The sequence below is a fragment of the Chlorocebus sabaeus genome, chromosome 19 (assembly GCF_047675955.1).
Source record: "Chlorocebus sabaeus isolate Y175 chromosome 19, mChlSab1.0.hap1, whole genome shotgun sequence".
Lineage (NCBI taxonomy): Eukaryota > Metazoa > Chordata > Mammalia > Primates > Cercopithecidae > Chlorocebus > Chlorocebus sabaeus.
Window position 1 is genome coordinate 16,275,636 of NC_132922.1, and position 16,162 is coordinate 16,291,797.

A 16,162-nucleotide genomic window follows, 5' to 3' on the forward strand; every position below is an offset into this window, starting at 1 on the left:
GTGAGCTGGATGTATTTTCAGTGGTTCTTATAATAGGAATGCAGGAGTCAGAAGCAAAGGAGGTGATCTGACTAAGGAAGCAGAGATTAGAGTGATGTGGCCAGGAGCCAAGGAATGTGGAAGCTTCAGAAGCTGAAAGAGGCAAAGAACAGATTTTCCTCTGGTGCCCCCAGAAAGAACCAGCCCTGAGGACATCTGGATTTTAGCCCTTTAAGATTCTTTTTGGCTTTCTGACCTCCATAACTGTAACAGAATAAACTGTGTTGTGTTAAGCCACCAAATTTGCAGTAATTTGCCCAGCAGTAATAGGAAACCAATGCACGTGGCACAGGTGAATTAAATTTACAGGTGGAATTACAGTTGCTAATCAGCTGATCTTAAACATTTGAAAACTAATTTGATTCACCATATTAACAGTCTGAAAATGAAAAATCATATGATAATCTCAAAAGAATAAGAAAAAAACATTGCAAAATCCTGTATCCATTCCTGATTAAAAATCTCACTCAGCAAACTAGAAATAAGAATGAACCTCTTTAGTCTGATAATGGGTATCTACAAAAAAATCTACAAGTAATGGTGAAAGATTAAATAATTTTCCTCCAAAATAAAACAATAAGATAAAGCTGTCCATTCTCAACACTTCTACTCATCATTGCATTGGAATTTCTAGTCAGTGTAATAAGGCGAGAAGAGGAAAAAGGAATTAAAAGGAATCCTGCTCAGAGATAAAAAAGTAATAAACTGTCTGAATTCACAGATAACATAATCATGTACATTTTAAAAAATCACATGAACTGTACAAAAAACTACCTGGACAAATACGTAATTTTAGCAACGTTTCAGGATACAACATCAATATACAAAATCAATTATATTTCTATATACCAGTAATAAACAATCAAAATGTAAATTTACAGAAATAATACAATTTTCAAGGGCATAAAAATATAAAATACTTAAAAATAAAACTAGCAAAAGGTGTTCAAAATATATACGTGGAAAACTGAAACCTTGTGAAGAAAAAATAGAGGAGCTAAATAATTATAGAGATGTGTTAGAGTCATAGGTTGGAAAATCCAGTAACTCAAAACTTGTCAGATTGCCCCCAAATTGATGTAGAAATACAACAAATCCCAATAAAAATGATTATTCTTTTGGTATAAATTCATTGGTTGATTCTAACCTTCGTATAGAAATGCAAAGAAACAAGTAGTCAAAATCAGTTTGAAAAAAATGTGTGAAGGATTTAAACTATCTGATATCATGACTTACTGTAAGTCTACAGAAATCAGGATGGTATGGTGATGGCCTAAGATGAACAAATAGATTAATGGATCGAAATACATTTTCCAGAAATAGACCTACACTTATATGATCAACTGATTTTCAACAAAGGTACAGAAAGCAATTAAGTGTACAAAGTGAAGATTTTTCAACAAGTGGTACAAGAGCAATTGAATTATCTATCAATCTAAAAAGTTTCTAATCATATTTTGAACCATCTACAAAATTTTCTCTAGAAGAATAGACATAAATAAAAAACCTAACACTGTAACATTTATAGAAGACAATATTAAAAAATTATTTGTGATACTGAGTGAGGCAAATATTTCTTAGATAGAAACCTAAATAATGATTCAAGAAATAAAATATTGATAAGTTGAACCTAATTAAAATTAAGTCCTTCTCTTTAAAAGACACTTTTTAAGACGAGAAAAAGACAAGTAACTTACTGGAAGTAAATATTAGCAAACTACATATCTGATAAAACGACTTGTATTTAGAACATATAAAGAACTCTCAATACTTATTAGTAATTTTTTAAAAACTCAGTAAATTAACAGCAAAAGATTTACCAGGCATTTGATCAAAGAAGATACATAATGCAAATGAGCGTTACATATAAAATGGTGTGTAAATACATAAAATGGTATGTATCAGTGGTTACGAAGGAAGTGCAAGATATGAGCAATGAGATACCACTACATATGTATTAGAATATTAAAAATTAAGAAGACTGACCTTACCAAGTGTTGGTAATGATATAGAGCATCTCAAACCCTCTTACACTGCTGGTGGCAATATAAAATCGTACAATAATTTTGGAAAACAGATTAGCAGTCTCTCAAAACTCTATACAGACACTATCCATATGAACAAAGCATTCCATTCTGATATGGTTTGTCTGTGTCCCCACTCAAACCTCATCTTGAATTTTAGTTCCCATAATCCCCACATGTCACGGGAGGGACCCAGTGGGAAGTAATTTAATAATGGAGGCAGTTACCCTCATGCTGTTCTCATGATAGTGAGTTCTCACGAGATCTGATGGTTTTACAAGGGACTCTTCCCCCCTTTTCTCAGCACTTGTCCTTGCTGCCACCATGTGCAGACGGGTGTGTTTGCTTCCTCTTCTGCCATGACTGTAAGTTTCCTGAGGCCTCACCAGCCATGCTGAACTGTGAGTTAATTAAACCTCTTTCCTTTATAAATGACTAAATGACCCAGTCTCAGGTATGTCTTTATTAGCAGTGTGATAACAGACTAATACATATTCCTAGGCATTTACCCAATAGAAATAAAAGCATATGACCATACAAAGATTTGTACACTAACGTTAGTAGCAGCTTTATTTGTAATCCTCTCAAACTAATAACAACCTAAATATTCATCAATAGGTGGATATAAAATTGTTTACCCATACAAATTAATACAGCTCAACATAAGGATTAAACTATTGATACATGCAACAACATGGATAAATTTCAAAATAATTGTGCTGAGTGAAAAAAAAGGCTGAAAAAATGATGGTACATGTTGTATGATTCCATTTATATAAAACTCTAGAAATGCAAATTAATGTATAGTGAGAGAAAGTGGATCAGTGGCTGCCTGGAGATGAAGTATAGGAGTGGGGCATTACCAATGGGGCATTAATGAACTTTTGGAGACAGTCTGTGTTTATTTTCTTGATTGTTATGATGATTTCATGGTTGTACACATAGGTTAAAACTTATCAAAATGTGCACTTTAAATACATTTTATTGTATGTCAGTTGTACCATAGTGAAACTGTTTAAATAACTTAAAAATAATAATCACCATGAATTTTAGCCTATTGAATACAAATTTTTCTTAAAAATTAATTATAAATAAATAGCAAATCTAAATATGTAAGACAAAACCATAAAATTTCTAGAGAAAAACATAGAAAATATCTTTATGACATTGGGAAAGACAACATTTTGTTAAGCTCTTTTGATACAAAGAAATTGTACTGGATAAAGTTGGCAAATTTGATTAAGTTAAAATTAACTTATGTTAATTAAAAGACAATATTTATTTATTTATTTATTTATTTTTTATTTTTTTTATTTTTTATTTTTATTTTTTTTTATTTTTTTTTAAAATTTATTTATTATTATTAAACTTCAAGTTGTAGGGTACATGTGCACAACGTGCAGGTTTGCTACATATGTATACTTGTGCCATGTTGGTGTGCTGCACCCATCAACTCGTCATTTACATCAGGTATAACTCCCAATGCAATCCCTCCCCCCTCCCCCCTCCCCATGATAGGCCCCGGTGTGTGATGTTCCCCTTCCCAAGTCCAAGTGATCTCATTGTTCAGTTCCCGCCTATGAGTGAGAACATGCGGTGTTTGGTTTTCTGTTCTTGTGATAGTTTGCTGAGAATGATGGTTTCCAGCTGCATCCATGTCCCTACAAAGGACACAAACTCATCCTTTTTTATGGCTGCATAGTATTCCATGGTGTATATGTGCCACATTTTCTTAATCCAATCTGTCACTGATGGACATTTGGGTTGATTCCAAGTCTTTGCTATTGTGAATAGTGCTGCAATAAACATACGTGTGCATGTGTCTTTATAGCAGCATAATTTATAATCCTTTGGGTATATACCCAGTAATGGGATGGCTGGGTCATATGGTACATCTAGTTCTAGATCCTTGAGGAATCGCCATACTGTTTTCCATAATGGTTGAACTAGTTTACACTCCCACCAACAGTGTAAAAGTGTTCCTATTTCTCCACATCCTCTCCAGCACCTGTTGTTTCCCGACTTTTGAATGATCGCCATTCTAACTGGTGTGAGATGGTATCTCATTGTGGTTTTGATTTGCATTTCTCTGATGGCCAGTGATGATGAGCATTTTTTCATGTGTCTGTTGGCTGTATGAATGTCTTCTTTTGAGAAATGTCTGTTCATATCCTTTGCCCACTTTTTGATGGGGTTGTTTGTTTTTTTCTTGTAAATTTGTTTGAGTTCTTTGTAGGTTCTGGATATTAGCCCTTTGTCAGATGAGTAGATTGCAAAAATTTTCTCCCATTCTGTAGGTTGCCTGTTCACTCTGATGGTAGTTTCTTTTGCTGTGCAGAAGCTCTTTAGTTTAATGAGATCCCTTTTGTCAATTTTGGCTGTTGCTGCCGTTGCTTTTGGTGTTTTAGACATGAAGTCTTTGCCCATGCCTATGTCCTGAATGGTACTACCTAGGTTTTCCTCTAGGATTTTTATGGTATTAGGTCTAACATTTAAGTCTCTAATCCATCTTGAATTAATTTTTGTATAAGGAGTAAGGAAAGGATCCAGTTTCAGCTTTCTACTTATGGCTAGCCAATTTTCCCAGCACCATTTATTAAATAGGGAATCCTTTCCCCATTTCTTGTTTCTCTCAGGTTTGTCAAAGATCAGATGGCTGTAGATGTGTGGTATTATTTCTGAGGACTCTGTTCTGTTCCATTGGTCTATATCTCTGTTTTGGTACCAGTACCATGCTGTTTTGGTTACTGTAGCCTTGTAGTATAGTTTGAAGTCAGGTAGCATGATGCCTCCAGCTTTGTTCTTTTGACTTAGGATTGTCTTGGAGATGCGGGCTCTTTTTTGGTTCCATATGAACTTTAAAGCAGTTTTTTCCAATTCTGTGAAGAAGCTCATTGGTAGCTTGATGGGGATGGCATTGAATCTATAAATTACCTTGGGCAGTATGGCCATTTTCACGATATTGATTCTTCCTATCCATGAGCATGGTATGTTCTTCCATTTGTTTGTGTCCTCTTTGATTTCACTGAGCAGTGGTTTGTAGTTCTCCTTGAAGAGGTCCTTTACATCCCTTGTAAGTTGGATTCCTAGGTATTTTATTCTCTTTGAAGCAATTGTGAATGGAAGTTCATTCCTGATTTGGCTCTCTGTTTGACTGTCACTGGTGTATAAGAATGCTTGTGATTTTTGCACATTAATTTTGTATCCTGAGACTTTGCTGAAGTTGCTTATCAGCTTAAGGAGATTTTGGGCTGAGACAATGGGGTTTTCTAAATATACAATCATGTCGTCTGCAAACAGGGACAATTTGACTTCTTCTTTTCCTAACTGAATCCCCTTGATTTCTTTCTCTTGCCTGATTGCCCTAGCCAGAACTTCCAACACTATGTTGAATAGGAGTGGTGAGAGAGGGCATCCCTGTCTTGTGCCAGTTTTCAAAGGGAATTTTTCCAGTTTTTGCCCATTCAGTATGATATTGGCTGTGGGTTTGTCATAAATAGCTCTTATTATTTTGAGGTACGTTCCATCAATACCGAATTTATTGAGCGTTTTTAGCATGAAGGGCTGTTGAATTTTGTCAAAGGCCTTTTCTGCATCTATTGAGATAATGATGTGGTTCTTGTCTTTGGTTCTGTTTATATGCTGGATTATGTTTATTGATTTGCGAATGTTGAACCAGCCTTGCATCCCAGGGATGAAGCCCACTTGATCATGGTGGATAAGCTTTTTGATGTGCTGCTGAATCCGGTTTGCCAGTATTTTATTGAGGATTTTTGCATCGATGTTCATCAGGGATATTGGTCTAAAATTCTCTTTTTTTGTTGTGTCTCTGCCAGGCTTTGGTATCAGGATGATGTTGGCCTCATAAAATGAGTTAGGGAGGATTCCCTCTTTTTCTATTGATTGGAATAGTTTCAGAAGGAATGGTACCAGCTCCTCCTTGTACCTCTGGTAGAATTCAGCTGTGAATCCATCTGGTCCTGGACTTTTTTTGGTTGGTAGGCTATTAATTATTGCCTCAATTTCAGAGCCTACTATTGGTCTATTCAGGGATTCAACTTCTTCCTGGTTTAGTCTTGGAAGAGTGTAAGTGTCCAGGAAATTATCCATTTCTTCTAGATTTTCCAGTTTATTTGCGTAGAGGTGTTTATAGTATTCTCTGATGGTAGTTTGTATTTCTGTGGGGTCGGTGGTGATATCCCCTTTATCATTTTTAATTGCGTCGATTTGATTCTTCTCTCTTTTCTTCTTTATTAGTCTTGCTAGTGGTCTGTCAATTTTGTTGATCTTTTCAAAAAACCAACTCCTGGATTCATTGATTTTTTGGAGGGTTTTTTGTGTCTCTATCTCCTTCAGTTCTGCTCTGATCTTAGTTATTTCTTGCCTTCTGCTAGCTTTCGAATGTGCTTGCTCTTGCTTCTCTAGTTCTTTTAATTGTGATGTTAGAGTGTCAATTTTAGATCTTTCCTGCTTTCTCTTGTGGGCATTTAGTGCTATAAATTTCCCTCTACACACTGCTTTAAATGTGTCCCAGAGATTCTGGTATGTTGTATCTTTGTTCTCATTGGTTTCAAAGAACATCTTTATTTCTGCCTTCATTTCGTTATGTACCCAGTAGTCATTCAGGAGCAGGTTGTTCAGTTTCCATGTAGTTGAGCGGTTTTGATTGAGTTTCTTAGTACTGAGTTCTAATTTGATTGCACTGTGGTCTGAGAGACAGTTTGTTATAATTTCTGTTCTTGTCCATTTGCTGAGGAGTGCTTTACTTCCAATTACGTGGTCAATTTTGGAGTAAGTACGATGTGGTGCTGAGAAGAATGTATATTCTGTTGATTTGGGGTGGAGAGTTCTATAGATGAAAGACAATATTTAAAAAGTAAAAAGGCAAGGCACAGAGTGAGAATGGATAGGTAGATAAATCCAAATAAAGGACTTATGTCCCAAATATAGGGAAAACTCCTACAAAGTACTAAGAAAAAGATAAATACCGCAATTTAAAAATGGGAAAATTATTTTTAATGGCACTTCACAAAATAGGTTATAAAAATGGCCATTAAACTATGAATAAAAGATGCACAATCATGTTAGTGGTTAAGGAAATAGGCATTAAAAGCACAGTAAGATACCTATCAGAATGACTAAAATACATACATACTCACAAGAATGACTAAAATGAAAAGTCTGAAAATACCAAAGGTTGACAAGGAGCTCAACCTCTGCTAAAACTGAATATAAGTAATCCCCATGACCAAGCAATTCCATTCAATAGAAATACATTTATAAAGTCAAGAACAAATGCTGGAAAAAAACTAAATATGTATCAAAAATAAACTGTATAAATTGTAATGTATCTATACAGTGGTATATTATAAAGTCATGAAAAAGAACACACTATTATTACATGCAGGAATACAGATGAATCTCACAAACATAATGTTGAGAAAAACAAAAGCCAGGCACTACAGAGTATATTTGGAAGAGTACCATTTACCTAAAACCAAAGATAAAAGCAAAACGAATCTGAGGTCCCCCTGAATCAGACTGTGGTTTCCTTGTTTGGGGGCAACTAGTGAGAGGCTGTGGCACAGGCAGGTTTCTTGGGTGCTGGTAAGGTTCTATTTTTTAATTTTAGTGGAATCACAAAGATGTATTCACATTGTGAAAATTACTGAATTTATGCTATGTGTACATTTCTGTGTGCATATTATCCTTCGGTGTAATCTATTTTTAAAGGAATAGGAAACTTATGTTAATATATTTCTGAGTTACTTTATATGAAAATAAACATGAAAGAAGAATTGCATAGAGGGAAAGAATAATCTATGTCATTGTTACCTTATAAATGAATACAAAGTCTCAGAAAAAATAAATAAGAAAACCCTGTGAGGGTGGAGTGAGGAATAGGAAATGAGTAGTGAATGGATAAAAGACAGAGTTGGGAGAGATAATTTTCAAGGCTTTGAAAAACAAATGAAGTTAAAAAAATCTGAAAGTTGCAAAAATAAAACACAAATGAAAGAAAGTGAAAAAAGGAAGGAGGCTAGGTGGAAGGAAAAGAGATCTTTGTCTACTCCTAAAGATGACTGAACACAGACCACGTGATTTCTCAAAAGGACACCAAGGTGAAGACTCTCTGAAAAGAGCAGGGAATCATGTTAGGGTCTGAGAGTGAGAAAGTTGATAGGTATCAAGGAAATCTGTACAATGTAGAAATTCCTGAGTTAAAACACTGCTTACACACTGAAAAGTTAATTTTTCTTGCAAAGCAAGAAATCTGCAGTGGGTGGTTGCTGGTGTAGAGTCAAAAATACAAGGATGTCTGGATTGTGTTTCTGGGTTCTCATGGCTCTCAGCATCTTCAAATTGTCTTGTGGTTTCAAGAAGGCATCTGTACCTTTGGAATTCATGTCCAACATCCACAGAGGAAGAAGAGAGAAAGACAAAGGATTCGAAGTCTATATTTTGGTCAGGTATCTCCCCTTTAAATGGTTGCCTGGAGGCTCTTCCTGTGACTTGGGTGTGGCTAGAACTTTGTCACATAGCCACATATGGCTGCATGATAACCACAGAGATGCAGATGCTGCATAGGATTGAGTCAATTAACGTACGGTCTGCCACTGCATTGAATACCACACCTAATTGGTCGGTTTGAGCCTGTGTCTGGTCTTTTGGACTGGAATTCATCCTTGCTTAAAGCTTAATCTCTTCAGTATGACATCTAAGTCTTTGATAATCTGGATCCTATTTTCCTCTTTGTCCTCATGTTCTACTACCCTCTGATTGATACATGTTACAGTTTGAATATGTGTAGCCTCTGAATCTCATGCTGAAATTTAATTCCCAATGTTGGAGGGAGGACTTAGTGGGAGATGTTTAGGTCATGAGAGCAGATCCCTCACGGATGGCTTGGTGCATCATAGTAATGCGTGAATTATCACTGTATTAGTTCCTGTAAGAAATGATTGCTAAAAAGAACCTGGCCCCTCCCTCACCCTTCTCTCTCTTCCTTCTTCTCTCCCCACGTGATGCCTCTTCTTTTCACCTTCCACCATGAGTAGAAGCTTTCTGAAGCCCTCATCAGAAGTGTGATGCCATGCTTCATACATGTCTGCTGATGCCATGCTTCTCATACAACCTGAAGAAACTATGAGCCAAATAAACCTCTTTTATTTACAAATTACTCAACCTCATGTATGCCTTTCTAGTAATACAAATGGCCTAAAACAGAAAATTTGTAAGAAGGAGTGCAGTTTTGTCATAAAGGTACCTGAAGATGTGGAAGTGGCTTTGGAACTGGGTAATGAGCAGCAATTCGAAGAATTTGGAGGACTCAGAAGATGACAAGAAGATGAGAGAATGTTTGAAACTTGTTAGAGAATGATTAGGTGCTTGTGACCAAAATCCAATAGAAATATGGACAGTAAAAGCCATGCTGATGAGGCCTTAGACGAAAATGGGGAACTCATTGGGAACGGAAACAAAGGTCACCCTTGTTACACCACAGCAAAGAACGTGGCTGCGTTGTGTCCATCTCCTAAGACTTTGTGGAAAGCTAAACTTAAGAGTGATGATCTGGGGCATCTGGTGGAAGACATTTCTAACCAGCAAAGTATTGAGGAAGTGGTCTGGCTGCTTCTAATAGTCTGTAATCAGATGTGAGAGCACAGGGATGATGTAAAGTTTGAACATACAATTAAAAAGGAAGCAGAGCGGCCGGGTGCCGTGGCTCACGCCTGTAATCCCAGCACTTTGGGAGGCTGAGGTGGGCGGATCACGAGGTCAGAAGATCGAGATCATCCTGGTTAACACAGTGAAACCCCGTTTCTACTAAAAATACAAAAAATTAGCTGGGCATGGTGGCAGGCACCTGTAGTCCCAGCTACTTGGGAGGCTGAGACAGGAGGGTGTGAACCCGGGAGGCGGAGCTTGCAGTGAGCTGAGATTGTGCCACTGCACTCCAGTCTGGGTGACAAAGTGAGAGTCTGTCTCAAAAAAAAAAAAAAAAAAAAAAAGGAAGCAGAGTAAAAACATTTGGAAAATTTTCAGCCTGGTCATGTGGTAAAGAAGGAAACAGCATTTTCAGTATAGGAATTCAAAAGTGTAGCCTGGCTGTGAGGAGCACCCTGACTAGCCTGCCCTGCTTCCTGCTCCATGTTAGCCCCCTTTGTTCCTGTCCCCAAGACTAGCCTCTCAGCCTCATTCTAATCCAGGGAGGCCCCATGAACCTTACATTGAATCCCTGTTTTGTTAAGTTACCCAGAATTGGTTTCCATCGCTGTCAAACAAATACTTCAACTGATATGTAAGCCGTTTCCGTATGCTGAACATAAAAATGCCCATTCTTTAACACGGAACTCCTGTTCTATTGCTCATCTTTGTTTTTCCCCTGCTTCTGCCCCCTTTTCCTTATCAGTTACTAAGATCTCTGCCTTCTCTTACCCTTTCTAAGGGAGGAAAAGAAAGGGGTGATAAATCCAGGATAAACAAAACTATTTATAAGTATAACCTTAAAGGTAGCCCCCTGCAGAAGAAAAAGAAATCATAACTGTATGGTGTTGAATTCTATTGTGTTCATTTAACAGTTCTTTACTGAGCTGTATGCTAGGCACTATGCTGGCATGGGGGATGCAAATGAACAAAAATAAGCAGATAAGCTTTTCCTGGAGCAGTTCACAGTCTACCCTCACTAGACAGGTTAAAACTGAAGTCATATTGGCAGTATAGTATCCTCATGTTTTATGATATTTTGCATTATGTGTATCAGGCACTTTGCTATAAAAATATTAACAAAGTATCATTTTATATGCAAAAAAAATATGACCTGAGAGGAACAGCTCATTGAAAAGATTGTACAACTAAAGGGAAGCCAGGTGCTAATAGTCAAGGCAAGGGGAGCAAGTCCCCAAAGGTATTTCAGAAATCTTCCAGGCAGCCCCTTTCATCACAGGCACAGAGGCCTAGTAAGAAAGAATGGTTTCAGGGGCCAGGCCCTGTGCTGTCTTGGGAACTGCTCCCTGCATCCCAGCTACTCCAGCTCCAGCTATGGCTCACATGACCACAGGTACTACCTTGACAGCTTCCATGTGATGTTAAGTCTGGAGGTGCACAGAATGTAAAAACCATGGAGACTTGACAGCTTCCATCTAGATTTCACAGAATGTATCAGAAAGCCTGGGTCTCCAGGCAGAAGCCTGCCACAGGGGCAGAGCCCATACAGAGAGGCTCTACTAAGGCAGTAGCAAGGGGAAATATTGGATTAGAACTCCTACAGAGAGACCATACTAAGACAATGCCAAGGAGAAATGTGGGGTTGGAGCCCCCTCAGAGAGTACCCACTGGGGCACAGCCTAGTGGCGATGTGAAGATAAGACCACTTCCCTTGAGCCTCCCGGAATGGGAGCGCCACTGGCAGCATGCACCCTTAGTCTGGAAACCCACAGACATTGAACTCCAACCCGTGAGAGCAGCCATGTGAGCTGGACCCTGCAAAGCCACCAGGACAGAGCTGCTTGAGGCTTCGGTGGCCCAACACTTGTACCAGTATGCCCTAGATGGGACATGGAACGTGGAGTCAAAGATTATTTGGGAGATTTAACTTTTAATGTCTGCCCTGCTGGGTTTCTGACATGTTTGGGGTATGTTACGCATTTCTTTTGGCCCATTTCTCCCTTTTGGAATGGAAGTGTTTACCCAACGCCTGTACCACCACTGCATCTTAGAAATATCTAAGAGTTTTATCTTAGAGTTTCAGATGAGACTTTGGCCTTTGGACTTCTGAGTTGGTGCTGGAATGAGTCAAGACTCTGGGGGAATATTGAGATGGAATGATTGTGTTTTGAATGTGAGAAGGACATGAGATTTGGGGTGCCAGGGGTGAAAATATGTAGCTCAGATATATAACCCCTCCAAATATCATGTAAAAATTTGATGGCCCATGTTGAAGGTAGGACCTAAAGAGAGGTGTTCTGGTCATGGGAGCAGATCCCTCGTGAATGGCTTTGTGATATCCTCGCAAGAATGAGTGAGTTCTCACTTTATTAATTCCCATGAGAATGGATTAGTCAAAAGAGCCTGGCACCTCCCTTGCCCCTCTCCCTCTTTCTTCCTCTCTCCCCATCTGACACCTGCCTTCTTTTGTCTTCTGCCATGAGTTAAAACTTCCTACTTCCTCATTAGAAGCAGATGCTGATGCTATGCTTCTTGTACACCCTGCAGAACAATCAGTCAAATAAACACTTTATAAAATTACCCAGCCTCAGGTATCCCTTTGCAGCAACACAAACGAACAAACACAGAACATTAAACTTCTTTCATGAATAACTTGCTATTTCCTCTGCACACTAGGCTACTTCATCCCTGTGTCATCTCACATGCTGTTTCCTCTGCCTAAAAGGCCTTTTACCCCCCTGTCTAATTTGTGGTTATCCTAGATGACACTTCTTTCAGGAAGCCCTCCCTGATTCTAGCACAGAATGCATTAGGTACCCATCCTCTGGATTCCTGCATCAGCCTGTGCACTTCCTATCAGAGCAGTAGCTACCCTTTATTGCAATAGTCTGCTTAATTGCTCTATATATGTTTTTTAAATTGAGAGCTTAAGGTGGCAGAAACTATGCTACTTATCTTTGTAATCACAGTTCCTGAGACAGTCGTTGCTAAATTAATGTTTATTGAAGGAATAAAAGAAAAAAAAAAAAAAAAGGAATGGCAAGAAAGTACTCGCTCTATAATTTGACCAAGTGTAAACCTCAAAACACTTGAAGAAGGAATTCCTCTCCCGCAAGATAAAGCAACATCTGGCAAGCATCTGCAAGTCCCCCTCTGTTGAGAAACTTCTGGGAAATCAGAAATGCACGTAATAAAAGGTTTGGGATTTTTTTCTTTTACAGGGTGTTCACTGAGCCCCATGGAGAACTGTAGGGAGGGGTTCAGGATAGCAGCCAAGCAGAACCTGATTACAGAGCAGCTGTCAGACTGCAAAAGAAATCGTTCTTACGTCGGACAGATTGTTTGCTGAGGATCATTAACCATTTAGGACACACCATAGTTTTTTTTTTTTTTTTCCCTTGAAATTTCTTTCTAACCTAGTAATATGAAAATGAAACCCCATTATGACAAAATCATCTTTTATTGGTTATCAGAATCTCATCCTTCAAGTGTGATCAGGGAGAATTTAAGATTGTCTTCCAATCCTTGAGTTAGCCAGAATGAATAAAATAGTGATTCTATTCGAGAGGGGATGAGAATTAGGCTTAGAATAGGTGGTGCCTATCTATGTATGTAGATTGAGCTCTTACTATATGCAGAAAACATTACATACACTGTTATATTTATTCTTTTTCTTTTTCTTTTTTTTTCTGAGACAGAGTTTCATTCTTGTTGCCCAGGCTGGAGTGCAATGGCATGATCTTGGCTCACAGCAACCGCCACCTTCTGGGTTCAAGCGATTCTCTTGCCTCAGCCTCCTGAGTTGCTGGGATTACAGGCATATGCCACCATGCCTGGCTAATTTTGTATTTTTTAGTAGAGACAGCGTTTCTCCATATTGGTCAGGTCTGCAACTCCCGACCTCAGGTGATCAGCCTGCCTCGGCCTCCCAAAGTGCTGGGATTAGAGGTGTTATATTCTTAACACAATGAAGTAGTTACCATTGTAATGAGGAAAATGGATCTCAAATGACACAGAAGCAGGATTAGAGCCAGAATCTGATTTTAATTAATTAGCATATGCATGCAACAAATAAACAGTTATTGACTGAATCATGTAATTTACATCCCAAGGATACTGAATTGGGAAAAATGCAATCATGTAATCATGACCCATAGTATCAAACAACCTCCAGTCCAGTAAAGCATTAATTATGATGAATTGGGATACTGGATGCTGCCATCACATAGAACCAAGGATGTTAGTCTGTGGGCTCAAGGTTGGCTTTTTGGAAGAATTAACATTTAAGGCAGTTCCCACAGGACAGGTGGAGGTAAGACAGGTGACAGTGGGGGAAGGGCTTTCCCAGGTAGAAAAGGAGAAAGTCCTGGAGTTGAGGAAGAAAGGGCATGACTTGGAATGGGCATGGTGCCTCACACCTGTAACCCCAGCACCTTGGGAGGCCGAGGCAGGTGGATCATTTGAGGTCAGGAGTTCAAGACCAGTTTGACCAACATGGTGAGACTCTGTCTCTACTAAAAATACAAAAATTAGCCAGGCGTGGTGGAAAGCACCTGTAATCCCAGCTAGGCGGCTGAGGCAGGAGAATCACTTGAACCCAGGAGGTGGAAGTTGCACTGAGCTGAGACTGCACCATTGTACTCCAGCCTGGGTAACAGAATAAGAGAAAGAAAGAAAAGAAAGAAGGAAAGAAGGAAAGGAAAGAAAGAGAAAGAGAGAGAGAGAAAGAGAAAGTGAGAGAGAGAGAAAGAGAAAGAAAGAAGAAAGGAAAGGAAGAAAGAAAGGAAAAGAAAGGAAAGAAAAGAAAAGGAAGGAAAGAAAGAGAAAGACAAAGAAAGACAAAGACAGACAGGAAGGAAGGAAAGCAAGAAAGAAGGAAAGAAGGAAAGAAAGCAAGAAAGCAAGAAAGCATGACTTGCTGGAGGATGGGCAGGGGGACTCCAGCTAGAGAGGGTTTTGAGAATCGAAGATAAAAGATCAGCAAGAGCCAAAGGGCTTATCAGTCGCAGGACGGAGCTGGATGTCATGCTACCCACGTGGAAGGCCACTGAGTGTCCATCTGGGGAGAAGACTGGAAAATAATAACTATGACCATGGCCCACTTGCCATGTCCTAGGTACCTCCAAACCAGTGCACAGACACTGACGTGTTGGCACGTGTCACCATATGACTGATCATCCAAATAAGGACACTTCTTTTTTTTCTTTGAGATGGAGTCTCATTCTATCACCCAGGCTGCAGTACAGTGGCCTGATCTTGACCCACTTCAGCCTCAGTGTTTCAAGCAATTCTCCTGTCTCAGCCTCCTGAGTAGCTGGGATTACAGGCATGTGCTACCACATTCGGCTAATTTTTTTATTTTTAGTAGAGACGAGGCTTTGCCATGTGGGCCAGGCTGGTCTCGAACTCCTGACCTCACGTAATCTGTCTGCCTTGGCCTCCCAAAGGGCTGAGATTATAAGCATGAGCCACCGCGCCCAGCCAGGACAATTCTTATAAGATGGCATTATTAATAACTATACTGGGACACAAAGAAAAAACTGGGACTGTTCCAAGCAAGTATTGTCAACCCTACGTTTGACCCCTGTAACAAACCCATGATGTAGGTACTATTATTATCTCTATTTTGTAGATGAGGAAACGGAAGCTTAGGGCTGGTAAGTAGCTTACCCAAAGGCACAGTAAGCATGCCTCTCTGAGAAGGGACATTTCAGATCTGCCCCCTTTGAAACATTTTCCTTTCACTGATGCCACTAATACTGATTGATTTTCTACTCTGTGCCAGGTACTCAGGACACAGCAGCAAACACAAGAGACATAGCATCTGCCCTAATGAGGCTTCATTCTAGTGGAATGGAGCTAATGGAATCACAGCACTTACAGCTTATGTGTCTAGAAGGCAAACCAAAGAAATAAATATGTAACGTAAAGTCAAGGAGTGGTCATTGCTAAGCAGGGTAATGAGATGGAGCAGTGGTTCTCAACCAGGAGTGATTTTGCTTCCCTGGAGGACATTTGGCAATGTCTGAAGATATTTTGTGTTGTCACAACTGAAGGAGGTGGTGCTAATGTCTAGTGGGTAGAGGCCAGGGATGCTGCTTAACATCATAGAGTATACAGGACCAGCACCCTTACCCCACACAAAAAAACAGAATTATCCAGCCCCAAATGTTAATAGTGCTGAGGTTAAGACACCCTAACACACACACACACACACACACACACACACACACGTGTAGATATGTATGTATATCTCAGTCATACATCAATACAGCCAATAACATGATATAATTAACCCCAATGTACTCATCACCCAGCTTCAATCATTATTAACCCAGGGCCAGGGATTTTATTTATTAATCTCTCTTTCCCCTTCCCTCTCTATTACTAGATTATTTTGTAGTAAATTCGAAACATAATAACATAGCCTC